The sequence below is a fragment of the Perna viridis genome, chromosome 9 (genome assembly GCF_037379345.1).
Source record: "Perna viridis isolate PV_CMFRI_1.1 ecotype Kerala chromosome 9, ASM3737934v1, whole genome shotgun sequence".
NCBI lineage: Eukaryota > Metazoa > Mollusca > Bivalvia > Mytilida > Mytilidae > Perna > Perna viridis.
The window spans coordinates 16391479-16416930 of record NC_142453.1 but is presented as its reverse complement, the minus strand read 5'-3'; the positions used below and the strand labels follow the sequence as shown (position 1 = coordinate 16416930).

Below are 25452 nucleotides of genomic sequence, written 5' to 3'. Positions count from 1 at the left end.
CATAATTTTCATAATCATATGCTTTTTTGTATCTTGATATTCTTTTTATTTTTAGCAAGACTCAACTCAAGCTCCCTATAAAAAGTTTAACTACTGGTGAGTTCCCACGAGGACTCTTGTGCTATCAACAAATTCATCGAACCATTTTTTGCTAAAAAAAAAAACAACTTGTCAAGTTCATATAGATGTTTTCACTGACCTTGATAAATAAATATACTGAGAACTGTACTTTAATATTGATTTTTTAAACATTTATCCTCTTTAAGAGACAGACCTAGGTCATACCTCTTGAAATCAGTTATATGTTTGTATCCTATTCATTATCATAAAATCCTGTCATGCATTCATTTGAACAGAATTAAATCAATCAAAGTAATCAGATGCTTAGATGAGATTTTTGTGCACATTTATACCAGTGATTTGATTTGCACATTTAACATTAACGTAAGATGGCATTCAAACACACAGACCATATACAACACTGAAAAAATGCTATCAGGTTAAAAAAATAAATTCTTTTGACAACAGAAGACTTTTGAAATGTGGCTTTGCCATTTTATCAACATACTAATCCTGGATGAAACTCAATGTCTTGTCATTCTTTTCCATTTTTTTTTATATATAAGTTATGCCATATCATGAAATTAATAGCATCAGAAATGACGCGGGTTTTTATCTTTACGGGTTAATTTTAACAAAAAACGTCTCAAACTTCATGTTTTGTTTTCAGCTATAATAGAAAATACCATTATGCATTCTAGTAAGGGAAATATCCCATTTGTCTACAGTGTTGAATTCAATTTCGTAGTTGATGTCATTTTAATCTATAAGTACCCCTTTTTGAATACAGTTTGTTTCAAATGTTTATCAAATGAAATAGATTTCCTTGGGTGAAATGTCCTTCAAGTTTATGACATGTATAAAATCTTTAGATTAAAACAGTAATATTCATAAAAAAAGATATTTGCGTCTTCTTTTTAAATGTTGCAATTTTTTACGTTGTCCGTATATGATCAGACCAAATAATGTGAAGACTATCCAGTTTCATTTTAATTAAAAATGTGTTCATTTTTTTTCTGAGAAGAGTCTTTTGTACCCTGTTGCCAATTGGACTGATATCTATGATCCATATAATAGCTATACGGTAGCAGTATCGTGAATTAAATGCTTAAGATAAAGTATAAAGTAGTCTTGGAAATAAAATGAAAAAACGTGAGCATCATCGAAGTAGAGAACAGTTATGGCTAATAATATACTTAATCTTCTTATATATTAAGTATATATAATTTGATACCTGTTTTCAAGAGTTATCTTTCGTGAATTGAAATTAGTCTGACTGCAAGTTTGTATTTTCGGTCAAATAATTTAAGGGAAAAACCACCTTTACATTAAGTTGGTCTCTTATGATAAATCATACCCACGTAAACAAAAATAAATAAGCTTTAATGCTAAATGCGCTTTGATAAAATGCTCAAGGCTATGCAAAGTTCGAAATCCTTGAAATATAAGTGGATAGCCATCTTGCAGAACTCTCCTACCTGAAGGAAGATCATAGCCAGATTTTATTGATTTTTACCGGTAGCCTCCGATTGGCTTGTGACGTCGGTTTGGTACTGATACAAGTACTGCCAATAATATGTAAACAAAGAATATTCCGTAAATATTTCTACGATCATGTTTATCTAATGACCAAAACACGATGACTTGTCAAGCTTACGATTGCACGAATGATAAAAGAGAAATGTTCTAAAAGTTTTTTTTTACCAGCAACACGAACATTTGCCGGAAGTAGCCATAATATTTTCCTAACAAATACTGGTGCAAATGGTGGCGCCCATAGGCGCTGGAAATTCAAATTTCCTAATTATAAATCTCGATTTATTAATTAAGAAAAGGAAATTAATTTATTTCAATTAAATTTTCATGAATATTTTACAGATTAGTTTCGATATTTATGACTTGCACAATAACATGGTCTTCTCCTTTAATAATGAAGAAGGAAAATCCGAAAATAAATAAATACATACTTTTTCATATATTTCGTTTTATTTGAATAAAAAAACAAAAGAAATAAACAATGAATTAAATGTCTTTAATGCACCAATCAATATGAAATTCAGACACTGATAATGGTAACTCGTACTTCAGATCATTTCTTGGAACTTGTACTCTATAGGTATACGTCCTTTATATAGTCTAATTCAGATCTGTATGTTGGAGAAAACGGTGCTTTCATCTTCCACTTAAATCAGCAAAAATATTAAGAACAACGCTTGCAAAGACAACAAATTTTAAGTAGTTTTTTTCTATCAAAAGTTCAACAGTGAAATGACAAACTAATACTAGTTATGTGGTCAGTACTTTTCCTGAAGGTCAAAGAAAATTGAAATTGATATTGTGTGGTTTTTTGCATGAATTAATCCCTGCCTTATGTTTATATAAACTGCCTTGAAATGTTCATTTTCAGGGTATTTCAATGAAGCTATCTCAGTTTACCAAAAGTGACATTGAAATTCATGTCTGTTCTTCACTATTTTGATAGTGGAAATAGTCAAATTAATATTTCAAAATTGTGGAATATTTCATACCATGTTTCAGCCATTGCATTCTGATGGATACTGACACTTGGAAGAAACTGAAATACAGTTTATACATTACATAAAATTTCACAAGCACATACGCACAACAATTAAATCATGTTATGTTAATCTGTTAAACCGTAACAAAATAAATGCATTAAATATGAATTATACCAGGGAAATGTTAAAATGACAACACATCAAACAAGATAACCATCCCAAAGGCAAAACAGATGAAAGCAATTCCCAGAAAACCAATGGTTTGTGACTATTTTCTGTTGTCGTAAGCCGATGTTCTCTTTCTGATTTGCAACGAAAGTTTTGTTTTATTCACCTTAAGTTCTTTCTGGAGTTTTGAAAGTACAGGCTGTAACTCCTTGACTAACTCGTTGAACATAAGATTCTTAGAAGGTGATAGAAGTGTTGGTGTTGACATTTCTGTTTCAGCGCACTTACATATACAAGGATAATTACATGAAGAATCAACTAAAAAAGAAAAAAATGAGACATTAACAAAATGAGACACTACCATTAGATGTACATTGTATCACGTAAAAAAAACCAATGACTGTAATTGACGGATCTAGAAATTTATATATAATAATATGACTTTTCCATAAATTAAAAATATGGGTTTCAGGCTAGATTGTGCTCTGTTTGGCTCAATTAAGCAAAGTAGACACAATTTCTCTAACGAAAGGTGTGTGTGTGTGTGTTTGGGGGGGGGTCATCTACCTGATTCCCTGGAAACACCACTGACATTAATAAATGGTCAGTCAAAATTTTCAAACCAGGTTGAATCAATAATTCTATAAAGTCCTTTTTACCCAAATCAAAATACATGTCAGTTGAAAATAAGGCTTGCATGATTAAACGGAAATATTGATTGTAGCGGCCATAACGTATATCAGTATATGTAGCAAAAAGACATTTTCAGTTTTTTAGAGCGAACGCAACATATACGTTTATAAGTTTTATTTGCACCACATGGTAATAAGTTGGTCATTTTTCTTTGAAAAAAACCATACCTTCATTTACTGTTATTTCATATTCATACGTTCGTAGTCCAGTGGTCGCATTTGAATGACAAACATAAGTGCCAGCATCCGATTTATGTATATACTCGATTCGTAGACCTGGATGGGTCAGACTGCCTTCCGAGATATAACCAGGAAATTCCGTCTCATTTTCACGTGTTACTCTTTTCCAATAGACATAAAGTATGTCAACTGTCAAAGCATTTTCCGTAGGACAGGAAAGAGTTATGTTACTTCCACTTTTAACTTCCACACCCGTTGCATTTGTTTGATCTATAATTATGTATAGCAAAGAATATTAACCAATATAATCATCACAATAATGTGGTAAAATAAATGCCAAAAGTTGCACAGGGAATGCCAATATAAATCTGATTAATGCATTAACTTTTTATTTAAAAGACACTAGTTCTAAAGTAATTACAGTCAATTTAAATCTGTATAATGTAAACGTGGCAGCTTTTGCTGGATGTTGTTTCAGCGAAGTATTGCATTGTATTGGGTAAAATATTTCGCAACTAGATGCCTTAACATCCCCAAAAATCAACGAAGAGGATAAATTTTGCACATATTTCTTGATAAATTATTTTACACGACAATGTCTACTTTAACAGTTTTTTTTTGGTCATATTTAAAGAACATTAACTAAATTGAGAAAATGTCCAGAAAGATAAACAACATTGCACTGATTTTATCATATATAGTGTGATGTTATCCTTCTCCTTTATCTTGGAGAGAATTAATTAAATCAAACAGACAAAAATAGAAATTCATAGGTTTTTTTAATGTTTACAGAATTGATCATGTAAAGTTAAACTATATATATATATTAAACATATATAGTATAAAGATATAATTATTTAAGAAGTAGTCTTTGTAAGAATCATGCAAAATCTGAAAAATATGATACACTCCAAAATAGGCCACATATTTTTATTTTTGTTACTGAGTTGTTTTATGGTTGTATATTGTGAGATGTGTAACTATTCACTCATATCTGTCTGATCTTAGGAAATAATCAATATTGAAAATCAAATAGATTATATTGTATTTGTTGGCATTTATATTTACTTTGAAATCTAAAGTGCATTTTATACAATTTGTAACTCCCATGAATATGATTTATATGAAAAAGCACACGTTGATTTCAGTTCACTTTGACATTTTAAACAAAATATCAAAAATAAAAAAAATATGTAGACTTTCCAACCATGAATCACATTTTGCACGATTCTTATGTGGAGTGCTACTTAAAGGAGGATACAATCGATCGTTTCTACACTGTTTGCTATATAAATACGAGACTGATGAAACGTTAAAACGCTTCGAAAGAATCATAACTTCTTATAAATTTATAATAAGTCCAACATTTTTTGCTTGATCTAATCTATTCTTGTCACATAATCGATTGTGCTGTAATAAAGATGACAGGAAACACTATTGTCATTCGTTTCATTTGTTAACTTGCAAGGAACGCATTTTGTTTAGAGAGAGTATTCAAGGGAACCAAGAATATAGCAGTAATCAAAAGAATGTAATCTAGCGATCAAGACCAGACATGGAAAACAGACATACACATCTCACAGTATAAAGTAACTAAAATTATACATATAAAGTAACAATGCAAATGAGCAACTCGGACTCCACTAAAAACTGGTAACATGGACCAAGTGCACTAGTAGAGTAAGCGTCTTTTGTCTTTCTAGAAATACCCGACGAGTTGCTCAGGAAACGTCAAGTCCGGGGTAGACGAAAGGGTAAAGGAAAACTATGACACGTTGAACAAATCAGTTTTCATGGCGCAAAATAACGCACCGTAGCGATCCAAGAGTTCATGTTGTCGATATAAAACTTTTGTAATGATGACTTCAATCTTGTAGCAACATAAAAATATTGAATTCTGAATTCGGCCAGAGTGAATGATGACACAAATAAAAAATTAAGGAAAGTGTCACAAAAAAACTTCGGTGTACATATATCATTTCAAGCAACAGGGATGATAGAATGATGAAAATACTCATTGTTGATGGTCAAATCAAAAGTTAATATGCACTTTAAAATTGCTAAGTTTTATACTCGTTTGTGCTGCAATTAATTACATTTTTTTTAAAATCCTGCAAGAAAGCATTTTACTTTTACCATTACTTGAAAATGAGTTCTGTAACTATCCAACCAATCAATGCTTGTCTTCATTTTCAAACTTCATTCATCACTTTTATTGGTTATCGCATATATCAATATGAAGTTGGCATTGCCTATAAGCGGGCACAGTATTTCTTTTGACAGGTAACAGGCTTCATTGAAAATTACATATGTCATGCATGAGCAGTGCTTAACTCGCAATGAACGCTTATTGACTTTTCATATTTATTCCAAATATATCATTGTCATTAACACAGTTATTGAAATATATCTCTATCTGTGTTTTGAAAAAAAAAAAAAAAAACATGCATTAGTCCATTCACAGTAACTTTTGAAATTTTGAATTGCTTGTCTTCAGAACTGAGTTTGGGGCGTAAGTAAAAGGAACGATAATAATTGCAATGTGGCGTTCTCATTATGTAAACATTGTATGTACGTACAATCCTCTTTTGCTATTTAAGTTAGATTTTTAGACGTTTAAGAAAACGTATTAGTTTTGAAAATAATTATGGATAATACATTATCTCCGGGACATATAATTTCCGTACGAAAATATGGTCTTCTGTAATCCGCTAAAATACCCGCGCATATTACCTAAATATATTGCCGTAGATCTCTCGTTGCAGCGTCACCACAGCTTGTGCTGTGCTGGCTATTACAGGATGCATTTACACTATCAACAAGGTTGAAAAGAGTATGGCTTTTCAATCGTTCTTAAATGATTCACTACGGTTTTCTTTTACAATGATTAAGTAAAGCGCTATCGTTAGAGTGAGTTGAAATTACCCAGATATTTGCATGTTTATCGAAATTTTATTGTAGGTTGTATGCCCATTTCTAAAGAGACAAGATGTATTATGTCTATTATCGGAAATGGATGTCTTATATTGATTTATTTTTTTAAACATAGCGCGCTTCAATATAATAATGACTATGATCTTGTTACAATGCCATAGATGTTTTTTTTTCGTATGGCATTTTACTTTGAGTTTTTGGCTATACAGAATTTTATACTATGTTGTGAAAAAAAGTCCTGCATTCGAGGTACACAAATATTCATACGCAAATTCATGTACAATGAATATTGCAATTTTTCATAACACTATATTTATCTCTTATTTGGAGACATCATGTTGTTATTTGATTGCATCAAAATAACATAGTGATTTACAATCTTTTAAGAAAATATTCAGCCAAGATGGTATTTTGTATTGCACGATTAATGTGATATCAAGTTCAAGATCAAAATCCGGCATTCATAAGTATTTTTCTGATAATGTCGTATATTTTATGGTAATATTTTTGTCATCTTAATTTTATTTTATTTATTTTTGATAATTTCCTGTATTTCCGCATAATTTACTATCATTTTTTCATGTTACTATGTTGGAATGACTCATTTCGTGACCCATGTCTGGGAGCTGCATAAATTGTTACCAGACTGTACTGACCGTATAACGAATGCCGCTGGCGTTGCGGGGCATACTTATCCTTCCAGAGCACCCGATGTTACTCCAAGTTTTTTTTATTGGAGAGTATTCGGCTAGTGTTTTCGTTGTGTGATGTCCTTTTTTTGATCTTACCTCCGGTGTTCATGTGTAATACATTTTATTTGGTTTTATGCATTATGGTTCTACATCTTATTTATTTCCTGTCACTTTAAGGCCATAAGTTTTGGGTTTTCGAACCACCCCCTTTCTACTTACCATTTGATAATTTTGTCGATTTATATATTTTATAACACATATTTGAACCTTTCTTTAAACGATACGTTACGTCACTTACAAGCTTGTTTTTCACAAACAAACGCATTACTTTCGTTGCAAAACAAGTCGTTCCATTTAAAGTCAAAACCCTTTCTAAGTTCCAAACAATTATGATTCTGCTTATCGTTATTCGGTTCTCCCCTTTTCCACACATCTGATGACATTGTGATATTATTGCCAGTAGACGACCATGCAAAGACATTCGCCGAATCTGTTCCTTCAAGCCAAACGCCTACAATGAAAATTTCGTAAAGTAAGTGAAATATAAATTTGTTGACACTATAGACACTCTAATTTGTTTTCTAATTGTTTTTTTTTATGAACAGGATCAATAAGTACTTTCGCTTGATGATCATAACATTTCACTTCCTTAAGTGATTACCTAAATTTCTGAAAAGTGTTGCATTTATCTCATAAAAATATTAGCTTAGCCTGACCAGAAATTATCATGAAAGCGTATTTTGTTTTGCTTTTTAGAAAAGTAGAGGACGCATACCCTACCGGTGAACCTGGTACATGTTTCCAGTTTTAAGGGGAGTCCAATTTGCTCATTTACTTTCGTTACTTTGTATGCATTATTTTAGTTTATTTATGTTCTTTGTTGTAGTTGTCTGTTTTCCATGTCTTGTCTTTGTCCCTGGATCTGGATTACATTCTTTTGATCTCCTTAGAATCTTGGTTCCCTTGATTACTCCCAATGGGCGTAGTACATGCTTGGTGCCCTTTCACAAAAATCTGCTTCAAATAAAAACAATTGTAAGAGAGATTAGGGATCAAATTGGATAACCTAAATTATTTACTGATACATATTTCATGAGAAAAAAAACAATGGCGTATAGAGAGACGTCGTATCCCGACATCAATTATGTGCCGACGGGCAGGCGAATTCTCAATATTTCGATGCATATAATAATATGTCAAAAATGAAAAATTGCAAATAATATGATTTAGTTCAATATGCAACTGAGTATATAAATCCTTTTTGTCTTGTTCACGTAGACTTACTTTTATGAATTTCACGAGCAAGTTTTTTTCCACAAATCTAACGGCGCGGTCTGTAATCGGCTCAGCAAGCTTTCCGTTCAGTTTTTGGCAATGATCCTAAAAATATTGAAATAATTTTTTGTTCAACATACATTTAATGTTGTACAATATTCAGAAATTGTCGATGTTGTACGTCGTTAACTCAGTGTTTACATTCCATAAAAACCATACAAAATAAAAGTGAATAAGATTCCAATTTTATGTTGTGACTTTTCAGCACCATCTGATTCCGTCTACTAAAATTATATTTGCTTACTTCTTCATGCTACATTTTAATTCATGTGATATTTTCGTTGAAGCAGATACATTTTTAAGATAAAATGTAAAACATACTCGACCCATGCTCCATTGATGCTGTTTATTTATGCTTATATAACAAGAACCATCGTTCAATTGCCAGCTTTCTTCACAGTTAACTTAGATTAACCTAGGGGAAATACATTTCCTTCAAAGAAAAAACAATTCTTTCATTAAGACTGTCCTTGGCAATATTGCACCACGATTTACATGGGTTGTGCTGTTACAAGATTGAAGTCATCACTACAAAAGTTTTATGGTCATCATCATGAACTCGTGGGTCGTTCCGATGTATCCAACTGCAATGTGAAAAGTGATTTGTTTAACGTGTCATAATTTTTCTTTGTGTTTGTCTGTTTTCCATATCTGGTCTTTATCCCTGGATTACATATTTTTAATTTTCCGCTAGAACCTTGGTTTCCCTGAATACTCTTTCAAGTCACTTGTAGATAAACATGATACATTCTGCGTCCAACCAGTGATCTTTTAAAAAGTAGACTCATATAAATGTTTAGTTTAAATTGAGTTTCGGATTGTGCAGGGTTCGTCCTAAACAGTTTATAGTCATTAGAAGAATAACCATTAATGATAATAGGAAGTACTTTCAACGCAGTTGAATAATAGTGCATTATTGCAATAAATACAATCATAAAGCAGATCCAAAATGTTAAATCATAAAACTTAAACCGATTACATAAAATGTTCAGATTTATCTAAATTTTTCACTACATTTTTACTGGTCTAAAACATAATAATATACATTTTTACCTGTAAAAATTTTAAAATTTTTAATAACTCTATCTACTGGCTTTACGGCTTAAAATAGTACCGGTATTTTCGGAACTAATATGCATTTAATACTTACGTTTCAGTCCTGTAAGAATCTGACAGTAGGTGAAACATGGTATGAAAAAAAAACACCATTTTGATAGTTTAATTTGATAATTCACTCCATCATAATAAAAGAAAACAGACAAGATTTGCCATACCATTGAGTTAAAATTTCATTTAAATGCACAGAAAATGAACATTTCAAGGGCATATTACTCTGCCAAAAACCTAATTTTTCTAGGTTGTATTGAAAACCTTCTGCGCAGTGATACAGAGATCAAATAATGGTCTTTGCAAATAGAGAAAGTATCCTTGAGTGATATTACATTGCAAGTTCGGTGGGGTTTTGACATGCATGTTTCTGATTGTTCCCATTATGCCTGATTCTTACAAATACTTACACTTAATAGTTACTGATGTTGAATATACATTTTTGAATTAGATGTTTTTCATCCATGCTTACCCCCGAAAAAAACTCAATTGATAATACATTTACTTAAACAAAATACAATACCTATCTCGAAAACCATTTATATGCTGTCTATGTTTTTGTAAAACTAAAACGATAAATAAATAATCGAATAAAAAATAATACGAAATTTACATATATAGTTTGGAAAATACCATTTCTTTGATGGAAGTTTAAGCATTATATCATATTTTATTTCATGAATGCTTAAACTGTAAAAATGTCTTTTTAACACACATTGTTCGGGACCAAAATTGATATGAAATGACTGGACCATTTTAACAAATTAGGATGAAGAGTTTTAGGTTTAGCTGACGTTTGCAGGGATATTTGCCGAAAACCACCGGCGGCTACGTTGGAATCATTGTGTTCTGTAAGAATAACCATAAAAATCATAGAACTAACACAAATCCTCACATTACTATGATTACGAATAGATGAACTACTGATAGTTTGATATTGAATAGATTTACGTGATAAATTTATTATTTTTTTCTTGAAGTAATGCATACGATCATGAGCCGTTTTAATTTGTTTGAAAGCCTATTATAAGGAAATACTCACTATATATATTTCGTCAAATATTTAACGAAGGGTTTCGTGTTATAAAAACGGTAAAATTTAAACAAAATATATAATATGATATATGTGTTAATTTGAACTGTTATTACGGAGTTTCTGCCCTTCAACGTAATGTTAGAAAGCTATTCATAAAGTTCATGTTCTAATAGTTTATCTAATCAAACTAGTATGAATATAAAATATGCGATCTTAAGTTTGTCTCTTAAGATAATAAGATATTCTTTTATATCATATATTTTGATTAAAATGTAACTCTTGTATATGCAGTATAAATGTATATTTAAACCCTATATCATCTACCCTATCTTGCATACTCTATATCACACCTCCAGACCTATATCGCATACCCTAAATCACAACTCCACATACACCTACATCGCATACCCTGTATCACACATCTACATACACCTATATCGCAAACCCTATAACACACCTCCAGACCTATATCGCATACCTTATATCGTATCACTTCACAGACCATACGTGAAGTATGTTTAAAATATATGATATGATTAACATGACATGTTAAAATCTGTATCACAAGCTTTATCAACCCTCGGCCCTTGGGGTGATATAGTAGTGTCAGATTGATACAGAAAAAACACAAAATAACAGCAACAACAATAACATAAACTTTGTATGACAAAGCATGCAATAATTGATACAAAATTGTTCCGCATCTATAACAAATTTCCCAAATGTCATTTAATTAGATTTAAGGATTTTTGAAAGTTATTAATAACCTTCAAAGGATAAATTTCTTTGTTTAATATCACTATTTAAATACATCATTTCAGATATGAAATTCACAAAATGTAAAAATTAATTTGGAAAGGAGGAAGTTTCCGTGAGATTTGATACCCAACAACTCTATGGATTATGTATTTTAACATTTTTGTTTATCCGTTAACCGCTAAATAAAACATTGAATAGCTTCAGCATGTTTACGCTATGCCTTTCTATTCAAAGATAACCATATATTAATTTGAAATCTAACTTCATTACAAAAATAAGAGGTGCATTATAGTGTGATAATACAAAGGTAAAACTTTGCTAATATAAAGAAATAGAAATAGAAACATCGAAGAATAAAAAAGTGAAATCCTTGAATAATTACAACCAGGAAATATATAGTTTTTATTGACCATAATGATAGCACATGTTTTTAAGGAAGAATTACATAATATTCGAATTCCTGATGAAATAAACCATATTACCACTGTCATTAGTAAGGATTGCATAATTTGTCTATGATACATCAATCAATACATTTTTACACAATTTGATTCACACAACTGTAAGTCTTCATTGTATTACTTACCTCTGTAGAATGTACATTTGTATAAAACAAGGAAATGCAAATCAAGCAGCTTGTGGTTAAATTTTTTTTTTGCTATTAAATTAATGTTATGAAATCTTTTTAAATATGGAGTTTCCTTAAAACCATGCATGGGTGATTCCTCATATCTAATGATAATCAATGAAACTGCATGAATACATATGTTAGGTCTTAAGGAGATGGACCTAGGGTAACGTACACAACTCTCACAAATCATTGGAACGTTTGTATTCAGCATTTTTTATCAATCGTTCTGTAAGCATCAAAGTAACTTGGACTGATTTCATTCTGTTTCAAATGAAAGCTTGAAAAGCTTTGGTGAAATATGGATGTGATACAAACATATCACTGATTTATGTCCCTTACCCTAGGTCTACCTCCTTAAAAACAACTTTCCCTATGTTCATGTCCTTGGATCTGCTCTTACCTTGAAACATATTTTGACTGGTTATAGTGTAAAAAATCTGCCTGGTATTTAGGTAGAGTTGTACTTTTGTACGGAATACAAATATTTGTATGGAACAGTCACTCAAAGGCATTCCAAATGCATTGATCGTAAATGTAGAATTGATACACACTGATAGAGCATAACTCGTTTTTCTTATATCATTGTACAGAAACCAGAATGAAAGCATTATGAACCTTAAACGTTGAATTACTAGCTCAAATCGTAATTGATTTCTTTATACCATTTTGCAGTATAACGGAAAAAGCAGTGTATTTATTTGGCAATACAATCAAGATTGAGCCGCTGAAAACGCTTGGCAAAGCATCGTAGGTTTCTGTACATCGCTTTAATCAATTCATACTAAGGTATAACATGCCCTTTCCGCGTATATAGAAATACTTAATAAATTAGGGGATGGTTTTAAAATTTTGTCGTTTACGAATTAACCAATAACCGAAAATACTTTTATCACGCAAAATAGTTAAAAACTAAATTAAGAGAAGATTGTTTATATATGATATTTTTTCATACTAAAACATCTAAAGCTCTTATCAATTGAATGAAATCAATCAATGAACTAACTATTCAACCCATGTAAATCAGGAAGTCATTATTGCATTAAAGGGAATAGATTATCAATGTATAAAACGTTCTATTAAATGTTCAAGATCGTTTTAATTTTAATGTTAACAGTGAATAGTTTGGTATTAAGAGACTTAATGACTCCTATACAATATCCTGTGGAAAAATATGGATTCCGAAACAGTGGCTTCTTCATTTGATACTTATGTCAAAGAAGATGGTCGAAACGCATTTTTTCAAGACGATATTTCATTAGCAAAAATGTAATTTAAAAAAAAAAAAAGGAAACTATATTTTTGGGAGAAAGATTGCGCAATCACATAAAGTAAATTCTGAAATTAGTGCCTTTTTAGTGTTATTTTAATTTTATTTGCGATTAGAATAAATATCAAGGATGAATTAAGTTAAAATTCTACAATGTGAGTTTATTATTGCAAGTTGCAGTCAGTCGCATATTAAAGAAAATCCAGTAATTTCTCAATAAACAAATGTTTGGAATGTAATGGCATCACAAAGTACTGGAATGGATTTTACAAAGTAACTTCATAAAAGTATGTTATGTAAATATTACTATAAAAAATAATGTTCACATTCCATTTGTCTAGTAAAATAGTTATTTTATGATAAATCATTTAGAAATAACTGCATATCGCTTAAATTAAATGGCAATCCAAAAGTTCGATTTTTTCAAAAAAATAAATATTCATATATCATAGATAATATAAATATTCAAATACCGTAAACTTGTAACATTACTTTATAACATTAAAAAGCTAGCTTCATTGCGCAAAATAGAATTAATCAGTTTTGGACATACATTAGAAAGAACAAGGATATTATTAGAAATCATTATTTTTATTAGAGAAGACAAATTAGGGGCTTTGTAGTTCTAAATGAAGAAATTAAGCATTAAGCTAATTTTGCATAAAGAAATGACAAATACACGATGACAGTAATTTGTTTGTTATGAATATTAAAAAATACACCATGTACTCAGATTTGTACAAAGTTAGGACAATTGCAGTGGTTTTCCAACTTTTCGGGTTTTGCCCTAATGTTTTACTTTGTTGTACGAAGTTTCCTTTTAGACTTCTCCTTTTGACTACTGCCTGACTTTTATCAGTTCGTTAATTTTGATATTACCATTCATTTGGACAAAAAAAGGTTGCTTTTGCTATTCCGGTACTCCTTGTGCATACTTTAAGGCAGTAGACCTTAGGTAAGGGACATAACTCTTAAATATCATTCAAACGTTTGTATTCAGCATTTTACATCAATCCTATGTAAGCATCTAATTAACTTGGATTCATTTTCTTCTACTTCAAACAAAAGCTTGAAAGGCTTTGGTGAAATTGAATATAATACAAACATATCACTGATTTCATGAGTTATATAACTTACCCTAGGTCTACCTCCTTAAATGTGAATTTTTGTCTGGCTGCTGATTTGTTATTCAGTTAATGTATGGATTTATGTCATTTTAGTGTTGTAAAAAAATATAATTTCTTTCAGTTAGCAAACTTGTCGGTGTACATCTCAAGCATCGCTTATGCCAGTAAGTAAGCTTTGCATATAATGGTAGTTTAAAAAAAAAACCCTAAGACAAGATCTCTTTCAGGTGAGTTATTCTTTTCGCAGTTTTATGAATCAAAATATAGAGGCTGTTTCTTATTGGTGGATGATTATTTGTGTTATTGGTAATCTATATCTAATTTACAAACATAAAGATTTTTTTCAGCTCTTTCTGTGTACATACCCATTAATAAGCAGAATAACCCATTAATAAGCAGAATACAAGGAGCAACATACAAATCAAATACATGTAATTGTTTATCTGTTTATTTTCGATCATAACAAAGTGACCTTTTTGGTATTTTCTTCCTTTCCGTTTTAAAGTAAAAACAATACTAAAGTGTTAACAAATCTGGTTCTTTTTAAACTGATCGACAACCAAATACAAACTATCATATAATAATGATAATGATTTCTGAAAGGTGAATTAAATGATGCAAAAATTCTTAATTGATTGAATACAGCGCTTTGTTCGTTCCCAACTTATCACAATTCTTAGGGATTTTTGTAATCTTTAGGATCATTAGTTTACCAGTAGCTTCAATCATTGTCAATAATTCAGAAAAGTGATGACAAACATGGTACTTTGCGGTCACCGTACTTTATGATAATTGAGTTTATCTATAATATATTCGTATGATGTCACTTACTACAGCTCTTCAATGGAATGAACTTTGATCAACACCTTTATCATCTCCGGTTGTCCACTGGTCCCAATCCATGTGTCATTTAGAATTCCCCATTCCCCATAAAATCCCCATTGCATTTTTCTTAATTTTCAATTTTCATTTTAATTCAGTAAATTCATCCACACAAAAGCTTTAGATTTAACTAAATTTAATAACTTTGAACAACTAAGTTTTTTTTACAATCGACTTTCAAAATCTCAATGACAATACATTAAATAGCCATTCCCAATGACCAATAAAATTGGATGTTAATCCTATACAAGTACTGTATCCCTGTGTGCTTTAGAAAACATTACACGTTGTGACGCTTTTATTCTTTTTGTTTAATTTGGTGACGTGATGACGGTGTCAATTGATAAAAATCAATTACTGGGCACTCAAAAGATGACATATACAAATACTATTTTTTGGCATAGTTAGATTGATTTATTGATTAAGGCTTTACAACCTATGGCATACATGGAATGTATTTCAGGACAAGGATGTTTGATAATCGATAACATCTGCTTTATTTAAGTTCTAAAATTATAGTTTGATATTTTTCAGCTAGACCATAGGAGCAGCATGTAGGCATTATTATAAATCCAAACAAAACAGCTAGACTCAAATCTACCTTCTATATGGAGCATGTTTGCAGGAGTAAATGTAACTACCTCATAGTCAATCATATGACATCCTACAGCCAAAGCAATCTCGTTCCCATGAGATCACAGAAAAGGTTTTCATTTTAGGTGCTGGAATCTGTAAAAATCAAGAAAACTTATAAATTTTTATCAGAACAATCGCTCGAATTAGACAATGTGGGTATATAGTATTTTGAAGATGAATTGACCGTTTATTGTCTTAAAAGGGTAAACAAGGGAACCAAGGTTCCAGTGGTAATCAAAAGAATGAAATCCAAGGACAAAGACCAGACATGGAAAACAGACAAAGAACACAACAAAGAACATGATGTAACTAAATTCATACATACAAAGTAACAAACGTAAATGAGCAACTCGGACTCCACTAAAAACTGGGAGCATGGACCAGTTGCACCGGTAGGGTAAAAGTAACAAGAGACGCAGAAAAAACATGTTCAAAGTTACAATAGAATGTATCTGATTCGGACAGAGTATAGCAATTAATAGCAATATTGACACTGACACATCATATTGGATCAAACGGGTTTATTATTCCTGATTTCTAGTTTGGTGAAATACAGGCACACTTGAGATTAGCTTTCATTCATTTCATTTTTACTTCTTATGACAAAAATTGAGATAACTATAATTTATCGCAATGTCCTAAGCTATTTTTACTTTTAGCAATTTTAGTCACTTTCTGAGTTGTCTGTCTCATTTCGTATGCGTACACCTATATACAATAATTTTTCACACAAGGAATTGCAGTGCAACCGATATATTGTTGTCCTGAATGTAAAAGTTCCTATAACTGTTATCTTTCTGTTTACGGATTTCCCCATCGGTAAATTTTCTGCTTCTTCTACCTAATTCCAAATGTCAGATAAGAATGGAAGATGCACTTATTTCACAATAAAACAATAAATAAAAAAATAAATTTAGGTCAAATTATCTAATTGCCTCCCGACGTAACAATTGAACATTTAAATGCTGAAAACAATCAAATCTAGGATTTCTGACACACATTCTCCAAAGTTGTAGGAAGTAGAGTATAAATTATATTCATATTTAAAAACCCTGTTATTATTCACAAATTGGAAAAAAACGGAAAGAAGACTTACAGTTTATCAAAAACGACATAGCACTTAGAATATTGTTTTGATGTACATAACCTTTAAAAAACAGTGAAAAGCCATATTGATTTGCTGTACTGCACATTATATATATTGCTCTGTATTCTCACTTTCATACTTTTATGATATTATTTCGTATTTTATTCGTTAGTTCATTTCTTATGAATGCTTTCGAATAATGTAATATACCAGTATCATTTTAGTGCTGAATAATGTGGAATAATGAACATGAGCTCACTACTGTAAGAGCTGACTAATTCACTCGAGCATGCCTCTACCATAAAAAGATTTTCACGTTTAGTTCCCTTCCATGGTATAATATTACACATATATATTTTTGTTGTGTGTCATAATGCAGTGAGTCCTGTCTTAGCCGTACCTCAATTGACCTCAGTTTGGGTTAGAGAGGTGTTTACTCATGTTAAAAAATAATTAATATCACTGGGCAATACAAATATCTGATTTCGACAGTTTTCGGTTTATTCAAGGTTAGCTTTAGACTGGTTTCACTATTCATAGTAACCCAGTCGATTCGATTTTAGCAAGCATTAGACCCTTACTATCTTCAATTGTAAATACATTCAATGATTTTTTTATACCCATATTGATAAATATTTCACAAGGCGTTGCACCTTCAAAGATTTAATTATAGGAATAAAGAGTATGAATCAACGTCATTTACATCTTATTTGTTCAACCTTTGTCATACACAAATTCATCCAAATCCTCAATATATTCCTCTCGAGATAAAAATGTGGTTAGTTTCTGAAATTTATTCAGTTAATTTGTATTATTTCATGGTGTCGTGTCTTAGATGTGAAAAGGAGTTGTCTTGGTTACTTCTGTGTAAAAGAAGTATTGTAAAAATACGTATTTGTTTTACTGTGTAAAAAATTCGATAATAATAAATACATATTGTGGATGAATTCGGTACTTTCTCGTGACAAAATGTCAATCCGCAGATCAAATAATTTGAATTAAAAATACTTATTGAATAATGGCGAAAATTTATATAATAATTAGAATAATTAATTGGTTATCGTGAATATTTGAAAAAAAAATATACTTACTCGTGCCAAGGTCAAATTTAGATTTAACTTGTACACGTAACTATTTCCACACACTTGATAAATCCTGATGTTCTTCGGCACACGTGATCATATCTTTTGGTTATTAACTTTTTCAAATCAATAATCCCATCAAGAATAACACTGATACTTATTTTGTGCTTAAAAAAACATGACTGTAAAGTCGATTTTGGTTAATGCTTCCTTTTTACGCTTCCTTGAAGAACGGTTGTTGTGTATTAATTCATATCACAGTAAAATAATATCGACCCCTTCATTTAAATAAAACAAATCGCTTCATTACAAAATACTCTGAATTATAGGTATCAAAAACTGTTTTTAAGGGTTTGTGTCTTATGAACTCAATAAATGACATACAAATTTTCCTAGTTTGTGAATGAGTTGTTCTCCCATACACCGACAAATTTCTCCTAATATTGTTTTCATTTTTTATTTCTATAATGATAATGCCGTACACCGTGCATAACTAGCTCACAGTCCGATAATTGTTTATCTTTGATTCGGACAACCGAGTGATACAATGAGTTTGTGAGCGCTTGATTAATTCAGTCATGCTGAAAGTGAATATAACTTGACTGTATAAGATCAATCCATGTTATATAAGCAAAATATCCGAGAAAGCTTTTATATTTATTATACATACTCGTTTTAAAGTTATCAATTATTTGTTAAGGAAGTATTTGATATTAAACTATATAAACTGTGAAATCAAAAATTTTAGCTGAAAAAAGAAAAAAAAATGCATTTGTGGAAGATAAACGATGACGTTGATGTTTTAGTATCCACTATGAAGAAATAATCTGACATTGAAACGTTTTAAGGTGATACTCAGTTAAAGAAAGACTCCATTTTTCGACAATCGATTATTCAACAATAAAATATTCAATTTTTTGTCCCTTTTTATGAGCAAGACATGTTTTACTTAACGCACAGTTCCAAGAAGTTCTCCCATTTTTTTTCTATTTTCAATGATAAAATGGGTTAGTGTTTAATTACACCTATCTTATTTAGTATTTGGATACACTGTTCTAATTCAGCATCTTTTATGTTCCACTTTTTCTATGTGAACTTGTTTTGTATTTTTTTCTGAATTTTGGAACGAGGACTAAATAGTCTTTTCCCATGACATGTTCAAATCAGTTGTTATAATAATTGTCGTCATATCGTTCTAAAATAACATTATTTAACAATTTCATGACAATACATTTTGTAGTATTAAAGGATAAATAAATTTTTGAAGGCTTTTTTTGTTTTAGCGCGGTTGGTGATTAAATTTCTGCGTTATATTAACATTTAGCAAGTTTTTTACAAAGTCCATGGCAACCAATTCTCCTTCAGCCTATTCTTGATCGCAACCATAACTCATTTCAAGAGTTATGTCCCTTACCCTAGGTCTACCTCCTTAAGCAAACATTTTAAAATCTTAATCATATCATAGATTAATGGAGTTATGGTTAAGATCAATAACAAGCTGAAGGAGAACTCACATGACAAATTACCATAGTACGTTTTCTAACATTGGTCTGTAAGGTGAAGGATACACCGGTACCATTTATCCGAGTCTAGAAAAAAAAACCCATTGTATCCCTTTTAATGCGTGGCATTTTCAAGACGTTTTATATCCTTTATAAAGGTTATGTTGCTACAAGATTGAAGTCATCACTACAGAAGTTTTGTGGTCGTAATCATGAACTCGTGGATCGTTATGGTGTATCCATCTACACCATGAAAACTGATTTATTCAATGGGTCATGGTTTTCCTTTCCTCGTTTGTCTACCTCGAACTTGACTATTTATGAACAGTTCGGCGGGTGTTTCTAGAAAAGCAGAGGACGCTTACCCTACCGGTGCCCCTGGTTCATACTACAAGTTTTTGGTGTCCGAGTTGCTCATTTGCTTTTGTTATTTTGTATATATGATTTTAGTTACTTTATGTTTTTGTTGTGTATGTCTTTTTGCCATGTCTGGTCTTTGTCCCTGGATTACATTCATTTGATTACTCTTTTAAAAAATCAATTTTTTTTCTAACTCCAAACTCTCCTACACAAGGTCATAAATCAGTTGATAAAAACTATGGACTCTTTTTGTAATAAGAACCAATGATAATGAAAACGACAAATACAAAAATGAATCCTTGCATTACAAATATGTGAAAGATCATTCAGTGCACGTTTTGGTGCACTTTCTAATGAAACCAGATGGTCACTCCTCATTAGCCTTTGTATAGGACTTACCCTTAATTAATGAATGATAGGTAACGATGTGCATCAGCAATTCATTATCTACCTTTCATACATGTCTATTTGTGTTCTAGATAATCAAAGAGAGTCAAACCTATACGATTAACATTACGATTACACCAGAGACAATTGAGTATAAATTAGTATGGCAGTACGGGACCTCGCACGTGTACGATAAAGCAATCATTTGTAGTCAATTAACACTTGATGTGAGATCGTAGATCCGACAATAAGTTTTCAAATGGATCTTTTGAATATGATTAAACGATTTTGGTCCAATAATGACCCACAAATTCAGAGGTTTGATAAGAAAAGTTGTGCAGGAGTTAGAATGGAACCACAAAAAAAAAAAAAATGCAGTTGAAGGGAAAAAGGAAACACCCAAGTCGATGGTAAGTTGAAACTGTTGTTATCAAAGCAAAGTTTTAATTGGACAAGCAACACGCATATACGTCGTCGTTAAACCTTTTGCACAGAGTATGTCAAAATATTAATGTTTTTGTCTTTAATTCGATTGGTTAACCTTCGTTCCTTTCTTTCCCTACACAAAACTATGTACGGTTTGTGCAGACGTTATCTTATATATGAGAGGCACAAAGTGACACTGTTTATTATATAGATATCAGTAATTTACCGAACAAATTTCGAATATTAATACTGTGGAACGAATTCGGTAATTTCACATTCGGAATTTCTCCCGCCAAAACGTCACAACATGAATATAAATCCGCCGTTCACAAAATTTAAATTTCATGTTGAAAATAGTAATGAATAACGGAGTAAATCAATATAATAAATAGTATAATCAATTGGTTATTCACTCTTTCCAATTATAATTATCGTATTAATATTGTACTATCATATTTAGTTGAAATGTACATTACATCAAGAAGTAGCTATCTTTGTTTACTGTATACTCTCTTTTCTAACTTATATGTTTGTAATTATATATTATAGAATGTATATAATTGAATTAATTATCGTACGTGAATAAACTCTTTAAAAATATTGTAAAAGCAGAAATTTTCATTTCGGATTTAATTTCGTTTTTTTCGTGTGTAGAACAAATCCAGGAATATAAGTCCTCATGAAAATTCATTTCCAATTATATATCTGCCTAATAATACCTGCAACACAAACACCTAGTTTTATTATTACTCTATGGCGAGTTTCTTAATTATGTTACTAAAAACATGTAAAGGTCAAAATTTTGACCGTTCAAGCATTTGCACTTCCAGGTTTTTTTTAATTATTAAAAAGCGTAAATTTTTAGATGTAAAAATAATCAAGAAGGACATTTTCCTCGCCTTTTAAAACTTTCATTTTTCCATTTCGGAACATTATTTTTGATGAATATCTTATAGAATGTGTGTCTGGTAATGTTTCGCTGAAAAAAACACCAAGAGAGCCATTCTTCACAGTAAAGGAACTACAATAAAAAAAAAGGCTTTATGCAAATGATTTTAAGCCTAAATACCTTTAACTGATTTTACGCAAATATACTAACATAAAAAATAAGCATATGCATGTTTTTTATGATAGATTCATTTGTTCGTAATTACATCATGCGGTTTAATTTTCAACTTTGATTTCAAAATATCCACCTCTAGGAAGTTCCGTTTTCGATAACAGGTAGACGGAATACCAAAGATAAAGGATACTCATATCTCGTAGAAAAGAAAGAAAAACAAAAACAAAAACAACAAACTGCCATACAAACATTTTTATAACAAAAAACTCATTTATTTAGTAATATGTGTTTTCTTTATTTCATTTTAACGATTATGTAATCTTTCGTACTATATATTTTTTAATTTTTAATTCTGTTTTTTTTTAATTTTTTTTTATCAAATTATAAATTGTATAAGCTCTTAATCTGCGATACACTTCTATAGAGACACATAATCCTATTTTACGACGTAATTTCTATAGGATAATATCAACTTGGCCTGTTTATCATGTACTTGAATTCATATTTATGTTACTGTAAAAATGGTTGAATTGAGTAACCCAATCGCATGTTAAATTGATAAATGTTCTCAAGTAAGGTACATTTAAAGTTAAGTAATCTTTATTGTCACATAAGTAGTTCAAGGTTACAAGTAAGTTATATACAGGTGGATAAGATTATACCCGTAAGAATGCGGAAGTGTTTCCGTTTTATTAGTTAACAAGTGTGTTATTTAAATTTTCCATGCCTGTATTGATCAACCACCACAAAAAGTAATTTGTGATTTCAGGATTCGATGAATGCAGTAGAAATTAGTCTGAAAATCCGAATTAAATTCAACGTAAGATTTGCTTTGTGATAAAGGCATATACAATTTTTAAAGAAGTTTATTGTTTATGTATGGTATGGCGGATATTTTCATCAACTGTTAAATTTGCATCATTCACCTTAAGTTTATATCAAGACTTGGAACTGTAATTTTTTAACGTTAAAATGTACCATAATTCTAAAGAATAATGGAAAAACCCATTATAAATCTTAAGAAATAACCACAGTTATTATACAGTTATTATACTTATGCTGTCTAATGTCATTTTTACTTGAAAAGTTTCAGGCGCATGACAATACAATCTAAAATAAACTATTCGCCACCGTATTTCAATAAAAAACCAAGTTTGCGACACATCACCCCATAGATATATCAGCAGCCATGACTGAAATCTATTTATAGTATATGTATATGTATTAAGGGATGAAGCATTGATATGGCTAAATACCAGTTGACGGCCTCGATATCCATTTGTATTATTAAATCTTGAATTATGTATGACCTTCCTATTACACGGAAAGGGGGAAATTCTGGGGTTATAAGTACTTTTCAATGTCAATCATGAGTCTTTAGCAAACTGAGTAAAAGTCTTCATCATTTTACGAATGAAAACAAAGGTCTTACATGGATTTTACATGAAAATATCTGTAAATAGATAAAAAAAACTCTTCTTATTAAAATGTTACTTATTATTAATATATATAGTTATTTACAAATAAAGAGGAAAAACGCTGACTATTTCAAATTTCTTAAAGATGCAGATAGATGTAGTTAAAACAAATAAACGTTTTAACTTTCAAAGCATAGGCTTATATTTTCCTACACAATTCAGCAAACCAACATAGCACGAAAGCAAACATTCAAAACTATAAGTGTTTGTATTATTAGCTGACAATTAAAACAAAGTTTCAGTTTCCGGACAAAATCAATTATCATATAACAAAATATAGGTCATTCTATGTTCGGTAGTTTTATATGTGTAAGGAGATATCTCACGACAAACAAGCCTCACGGAAGTAAACTTTATCTATTGACACTGTGAGATAATTTAAAGATCGCAGCATTGGCCCTTTTATGAAAATATTCAATTTAATTTTAATTCAGTGCCATACGTACCACTTTAGACAGCAGATTAGAATGATTCAAGTTGATGTGTATTTTATTGATGTTGTTTGCATTTGAGCATATTTATGAGACAAATTTAATTTAATTTTTCCTACTGATATATGGGGAATGATAATTGTCGGGATTTGTCAGAGTTGAAATATTAAAATATATGTCTTGAGCAAGACTTGTGAAAATTGTTCTTTGATAGAATTACAGTAACTAATTGAACAAGGGCCACAATTTTAAAAGAATAATTCAAATCTAGAACTATTACGAATCGTTCTATGATCAATCTTAAAAATCACTTTTCAATTGCTTGCTGGGTAATTTCCACTTTTCTTTATCAGGTCAGTGCTAAATCTTTCTTAAAGTTTGCAGGAAAATTCCAATTTCACATTTATGTGACTATGTATAAGTCAATTTAAATTTGCTGCAAGACAATTTTAATATCATACCTTTATGACAATGCTAAATAAATGCTTGTCAGATTTGAAGTGTTTACTTACACAAGCAATCTTCACTTTGCTTTCATCAGTAAAGAGATAGCAACTTTCTAATGAAAATTCGATAGTTAAACTCGATAGAAAGAAAGCATTAACATACAGTATATATGGACCGGGAGACAACCTATACATTTTACTTAAATAAGCAATCAATCACATGCAATGTTGAACAAAAAGTAAACAAAATAAAACAAAACAACAACAACAACAAAATCAAAAACTGTGAAAAATCGAACGAATGAAGTCCATTTCCAGAAACCCGAATTTGTTCCATGTACTCGTCAATAGTAACATTTAAAAAATGATTTGGAAAGCTTCTTTTAGGTTTGATGAATCACAAGAAATAATTCATTATTCTCATCTGAATGAGATTTCAATCACGTTCTCCTTTTATGGAAATTCTCAAGATAAATATAAACGCAATTATCTAAATATTTTGTTTATTAAATGAAACATTCTTATATTTATATATGTTACTACAGAGGTTTTAATGTCGTCATCATGAACTCGTGGATTGTTATGGTGTATCCATCTGCACCATGACTTTTTAAACTTGTAATTTGATTTATATAAAACGATCCGTTGGTCTTATGGAAAATGCGTGTATTTCCGTTGTGTCTATTCATTGGTCACCTTTTACGATAGTGTTGTTAGTAGTAAAGTCGCCAATATATGAATTTTTATATACCTATTGACAAATTCGTAAAAAGTAGATACGTAGCATCATATTTGAAAATATTTATTAAGGAAAATGAAATGAAACTATATTTTCTTGCAATGTACATTATTTAGATACAATTTAATGCTTCATGATTACAAGTATATTTTACTTTGTATCTACGAACAATCTTTTCGTATAGTTTTACCTATTAAATATTGGTATGCCCCTCTTGAAAAGCGGAAGGTATATAGTGATCATGCTTCCACCCGTCCGTTCGTCTGATAGTCTATCCGTTGGTCCTTAAATCTAATACTTAACTCCTCTCGATGCGCTGAATGGAATGCAATTGAAATTTCACACAGACATTTAAACAAAATGCAATTGTCTCCTAGTGTTTTGCTGTCTTATCTGAATAATATTATTGGATTTCCTGGTGCTTAA

The 25452-nt window shown here is 30.6% G+C and overlaps 3 long non-coding RNA genes across 3 annotated transcripts; 1 reads left to right on the top strand and 2 right to left on the bottom strand.

The window, feature by feature from the left end:
* Positions 1-2108: 2108 nt before the first annotated feature.
* Positions 2109-4343, bottom strand: LOC148606970 (uncharacterized). The gene is made up of 3 exons (XR_015915458.1): positions 3608-4343; positions 2914-3065; positions 2109-2635 (listed from the first exon to the last, which is right to left on the bottom strand). It is a non-coding gene; the product is annotated as an uncharacterized LOC148606970 (long non-coding RNA).
* A 2492-nt stretch (positions 4344-6835) lies between these two features.
* LOC148606969 (uncharacterized) lies at positions 6836-9327 on the bottom strand. The gene is made up of 3 exons (XR_015915457.1): positions 8902-9327; positions 8530-8625; positions 6836-7756 (listed from the first exon to the last, which is right to left on the bottom strand). It is a non-coding gene; the product is annotated as an uncharacterized LOC148606969 (long non-coding RNA).
* A 3582-nt stretch (positions 9328-12909) lies between these two features.
* On the top strand, positions 12910-19423 carry LOC148606968 (uncharacterized). The gene is made up of 3 exons (XR_015915208.1): positions 12910-13667; positions 14629-14671; positions 15924-19423. It is a non-coding gene; the product is annotated as an uncharacterized LOC148606968 (long non-coding RNA).
* Positions 19424-25452: the final 6029 nt, after the last annotated feature.